The sequence below is a fragment of the Alligator sinensis genome, unplaced genomic scaffold (assembly GCF_000455745.1).
Source record: "Alligator sinensis unplaced genomic scaffold, ASM45574v1 scaffold219_1, whole genome shotgun sequence".
In the NCBI taxonomy this organism is placed as follows: domain Eukaryota; kingdom Metazoa; phylum Chordata; order Crocodylia; family Alligatoridae; genus Alligator; species Alligator sinensis.
Genome location: NW_005841866.1, coordinates 3,181,061 through 3,186,975, shown reverse-complemented (window position 1 = coordinate 3,186,975; position 5,915 = coordinate 3,181,061).

The window sequence follows — 5,915 nt, the reverse complement described above, 5'->3', positions numbered from 1 at the left end:
TTTTGCTAGGAGTTTCCATTGTGTTTTTTATTTCAAAAGTTAATATATTCATACACTGATATCAACACTTATAATTAATATACTCATAGACAGTGTTGTCTTATGCTCTTTAAAGCTATTACGTATTTTAGTAGTAGTTTTTTTAAATGTTAACTTTTAAGGGCACATTCAAATGTACATCAAACAGCAGAAAGCATTGAAGTTCACCAGCCAGTTAACAGGGCTTTGCGAAGCTTCGGTCCCCGATTCGATTCAGCAGAGATCCAGCCTGCTTCGGTGGCTAAATCTCCAAATCCGAATTGAATCACAGGACCCTTTAATCTTTCTGAATTGATTCAGAAAGATTCGGCCATAGACACAGCTTTAAATGTTTTTTCTACATACCTCGAGGTAGCAGGCACCTCGTGAATGCTGTGATGCTGGGGTGCATCGAGTGTCCCACAGCACGCTCGGCAGCAAACCCAGAAGTGGATCAGAAGCACTTCTGGTCCTCTTCTGAGTCTACCGGGGAGTGCATGAGAGCCCCCCCCTTGTGCCCTCCCAGGCTCAGTGACTGGTGCCTCCTGGGTCGGGGGGGGGGGGGGGGGGGGCACCTGGGGCCCCCCCCGTGGCCAATTGCTGAGCCAGGAGGACATGGGGTGGGGGAGCAGTATGCTCCCCAGCGGACCTGGAAGTGGACCAGAAGTACTTCTGGTCCACTTCTAGGTTTGCTGCCAAGTATGCGGGGGGCTCCCTTGCGCTCCTGTGGGACGCTCCATCCCCCCCAGCATTGCTGCGTTCATGAGCTGTGCCTGGTACCTTAAGGTATGTAGAAAAAACATTTAAAGCTGTGTCTATCTCCGAATCAGCATCGAATCTTCAGATTGGGATTTGGCCGAATCAAATCGGGGACAGTGATCCAAATCAATTAATTGAATCACTGTCCCCAATTTGGGCTGACTCCAAATCTAATAGGGCCTGTTTTGCACACCCCTACCAGTTAGTCCTGAGAACACTATGATAACTCCTTGTGGTACCTTAAAAAGCTCATTGTTTTTATTCAGCAATTACCCATAATTCTTCATGGTATGCCTGCTAGGAAAGGGCAAATCACTGTTGTTGTTTATTACTGGTACAAAGATAGGATGCTGACAGCCATCTCTTACTCTTTCTTCTCAGTTGTTCCTTATAGTTGGTCAGCTTTTTGAGGTGGTTCTCTGAATTACTGCTAAAGTGGAAAAATTTGTGTCATCACAGTTGCTTCTCTGTCTGACCGGATCCTTCCAATGCAATATCCTTTTTATTTTTATATATATGTATGTATATATGTATGTATGGACTTAAGACATAAAAAGGCTTTACAATATTCCTTTAGGGCAGTGGTCTCCAACCTTTTAAAGTAGAAGATCACCTTTGACATTTAAAAGCAACCCAAGATCTATAGTGTGCTCCTGCACCCCCCTCCACCCTCCCACCCAGCAAGTAAGTCTGTGGGGAGGGAAAGAAGGGGGCAGATCAAGGCAGAGCAAGAGAAAATTATTTGGAGGTGCACCTCCCCAGCAGGTAAGTTCCACCTGGCCTGGGCCCCACTCAACTTACCCCTGCTCCTGTGGCACTGTCCCTCACTGTGGGGTTCTTGATCTAGCCCCTACTCCTTCCCTCCCCCATGGACTGATCTGCTGGGCTGGGGCACGTGCGTGCATGCACACGGGCACTCAGCTCCCCCCACCCCAGCCTCGGACTGACTTCAAGAGGCTCTGAGATCTACTGGTGGATGAAGATCCGCTGGTTGGTGACCACTGCTTTAGGTAACAATCACATGTGCACTTCATAATACAACTCAGCTCTGAAAAAAGTCACTAAAATATAGAATTGAGTCAATTTTTTTTCTGAAGGGAATAAACCGGCAAGTGCTTGCTTAAAAATGGTTGTGTTTTATTTTTTTTGCTAGAAAGTACGCAGTCTGTGCAACTTTCCAGCTCATCTTTACCAAACAACCAGATGAAAGCTACTTGCAAGGTAGAAATGTTAGTCATAGAGTATCTATGAACAAGTTCTGCCAAACAACAGCACTTCAGTATGCTGTCTCACAAGATTAGGGAAAACAGGTAAGAGGATGAACAACCTGGAAGCTTTGCCAGAACAAGAGAGTTTATTTTGACACATTTCTAGTCTTGGTAATGGGTAATGGGCGATTGCTTTGTGTAGAGCTAAAAACCTGAAAAGGGAACCATTCTTAAACTCCGAGATGTTCTTCAAACCTTACCTTAGGACTTGTATATAGGGTCTAACTGCCCTTCTCCATAATCACAAAATTGTATTTTGTAGCACACACATACAGTCCCTTGGGTAGAGTCCAACAAAGTTACTGCAAAGCCAGTTTTTACCCAGAGTGATAGGGGGCTGTTCCTCAATTCCTCTTGCCCATAGGGGAGCATTGTCAGACAGGCTCACTGATATGCTCTCTCTCTCTGTCTCAGAGGAACAGAGGGACAGCAGAGCATGGTGGGATAGGGAGAGTCTAAAGAGATGTTCACACATTAAATTTGTCCTGGGAAGACAAAGAAGTTACTGCTTGAAACAGTACTTTCTTTGTCATGCATCTGCCAGTTTTGTGGTGGATCAGCTATTTTTATAGTGTAACGAACAGTATGAATGTGTGGCTGTTCATGTTTTGTCACACTAATCTTACATATAAAGAGGGACAAATGTAATATCTGTCATGACCCTACATTGCTGCAAACATGAATGGCATTTCAACTTTTATTATCCTGTCCTCCTCCTTCCCAGTGCTCCCAATGAATACTTGCAAAGGACAAGCTAAAAAACCCTTTTGGAATTAAATTCCTAATAACCATTTGACAGGAACTGTGGCAAAAGATAAACCCACAGCTATTTTTAAAACATGGAAATAAGAATTGTAAAGATAAAGCCATGTTTCTACCTCTTAGTGCCTAGTACTGTGATTCTACTATGGTAGGTGTTGTATGAATGTGTAGATCCATCATTCTTTAATTTTTTCCAGGCTGCAATTCTGTATTACAACAGGAAAAAGTTTGGGGATCCTCTTCTCTCTGCTTCAGGCCACTCTCCCATTTAGCTAAGAAAGGGAGTAATAGCAACCATTCTAGACATATTTATGATACCTTTAGGAGTCATGGATGTAAGGTTGAGAGCCTCTAGCCTAGATAAAACTTGGTAAGAAGTGGGATGCTCTTATCCAATATTGTCCTTTCATTTTAGCTTACTGGAATAAATGGAACAAAACAAGTCCTAAGTCCTTCCTTGATATGAGGGACACTTACATAGACAAATTAGAAAGAGTCTAACAGGGACCAGCAACAATAATTAAAGACCTAGGGGCAAAAAAATACTTCATCCCTTAGCTGTATGTTTTTCTATCAGGATGTCCATACTGGTTCTCCTTACATAGCTTGATTCTCTTCCCCTGCAGCCAGAGGATGGAAAAGAACTGTGAAGAGATGTATTAACAAACAAACAAGCAAGCAAACAAACAAAATAAAAAAGCCCTCCAAAAAACCCAACAACAGTGCTTTACTTCAAACTTGGTGTGGCCCAGCTCAGCCAACACTTCAGCAGGGCTTGCCTGGCGCTTTTATCTAACAGCTGATTGAATCAACTTTAGATAAAAAAAAAATGCCAACAAGCCTCACTGAAGTGTATGATCTATACAGACTTGTAGTTTTGGTATAAAGGAAATCCCAAATATACTAAACTACATAGCTACCTCCATTGTACTTTCTTAATAAGCTTACCTTTGCCCTGTACTAGGGCCATGTAATAACAGTGTGCTTGATTTAATTAAGTTTCAACTTCTCCATCACACCTGTTCTTATTATTTTCATTGTTGTGTGTGCCTTGTATACATCTCCATAGAACAATACACAAATTCACCACTGGGTGGTACTACCCAAATGAAAAGAGCAGTTTGTACAAATAAGGTAGAAAATGTAGACTTTGGGAAAAGAGCAGTTAGAGATAATGTGCTACCTCATATTAGAGGTTAGAAGAGACCTCAAAGGTCATCTGTCCAGTATTTTTCAACCCAAGGGTCATGACCTGAAAGTGGGTCACAAGAATATATGAGAGGGTGGCAAATAAACTTTAAGAAAGGATCAACAAACTTTAACAATGGACTTTCCTTTAAAGGAGAAAAAGCTGTGGTTTTTCCCTTACAGGCTGGCAGAGTTCTGGCCTGCGAGGGGCTGCCTGGGCCCCCCCCCCACGCCCGACACACTGGGGGGGCAGGGAACAGGGTGCAAGGGACAGCACGTCGAGATTGAGGGGCACTAGGTTGGGACTGATCATTGATGTTTACAAGTGGGTCCTGGTACAAAAGAGGTGGAGAGCCACTGATCTAGTCAAACTGTCTACTCTAGGCAGGGTCATCTGTGCTTAAACCATACCACACAAACATTTGTGCAACTTGCATTTAAACTTCCAGTTACGGAGATTCCACCATCTCCTGAGGTTGTTATTTATATAGGACAGATATTTATATCTACAGAGGTACAGATATAACCTACATAAATACATGTATGCAAGGAGGCAAAAGGTACCTCCTTGAAAGCTGCTGCTTGCCTCAAAAACTCATGTCTCAAAACTTATTTGTGGATTAACAAAAAAAAAAAAACTCGCAGTCAGCATGTTCCTACAGCAAGTAGATGCAGAATAAATAAAATAAATATAGGTACCTGGGAAGGTGAAATATGGGACTACGGGCTTGCACTGTAGACAGGTATTTCTATAAAAAAAGGCTTGTATTTTTGAGATGTAGAAATCGGGTATTTTTTCCTTCAGGGACCAGCGTCCTTCCCTAAAAACATTACTTTTCCTATAGGCAGCACATGGGCATACGCTACCCAGCAAGACCATTTCAACAAGGTCTAGAAGTTAGGCAAAAGGGGGGAGGTGGGGAAGACAGCTGTAAACATGAAAAAAATGAGGACATAAAATTGCTCCTATCTAACACTATCACAGTCCTTTAAAAAGTACATTTAAATTTACCCCAGGGAGGAAAAGATGGAGTGCCAATACGTAGCTTTAGCATAGGCCCAACTTGACCCAACCATCCACCCCAACCCTTCTCCTGAAGTTCAGCCTGCGAAGTTTTCCCCACAAAATTGTCTGCCCCATGAACAGCAAGCTAAGTCAGAAATACAGGTTTCCCCTCGCCAACCAGTTTTGAGTATCCACGGTTAATAGTGTGTACACTGTTTTGGCTACCACAGTATAGTTTTGAGTAACCATGTTTCTCCACCGTCACACACCAGCCCACCACCTGCCCTTTTCCCTTGCTAACCACGGTGACTTTCAGGAACCTAACCCCAGCGGTCAAGAGCGAAACCTGTAACCGCCAAAATGAAGGACCTGGAAAAAAAGAATCTTGTGCTCTTCAGTGGAGTCGCCCTCCCTCTGCGCAGCTCAGAGCAGCCTTTCCCCCTCTTGACACCCAAGGCCGCCCCCTTACTGGACTCGGGAAATCATTCACTTCTTTCCCCCCCACGCCCACAGAAACACCCCAGAGCCGTCCCCCTGCACTCCGGAAGCCGCGGTGAGGCGGGCTGATTTCCCACGGGCGGTCTCTGGGCCTGTCCCGCAAGGCCGCCAGAGGGAAGCGCAACGCCCGTTACGATTAATGGGGTGATAGAGACCCCCGCCACCCACTTCACCGGGAGCGGGAACATTCACTTCTTTCCCCCCCACGCCCACAGAAACACCCCAGAGCCGTCCCCCTGCACTCCGGAAGCCGCGGTGAGGCGGGCTGATTTCCCACGGGCGGTCTCTGGGCCTGTCCCGCAAGGCCGCCAGAGGGAAGCGCAACGCCCGTTACGATTAATGGGGTGATAGAGACCCCCGCCACCCACTTCACCGGGAGCGGGAACACGGCAGGTGCGGGGGGAGGGGAGTAAACA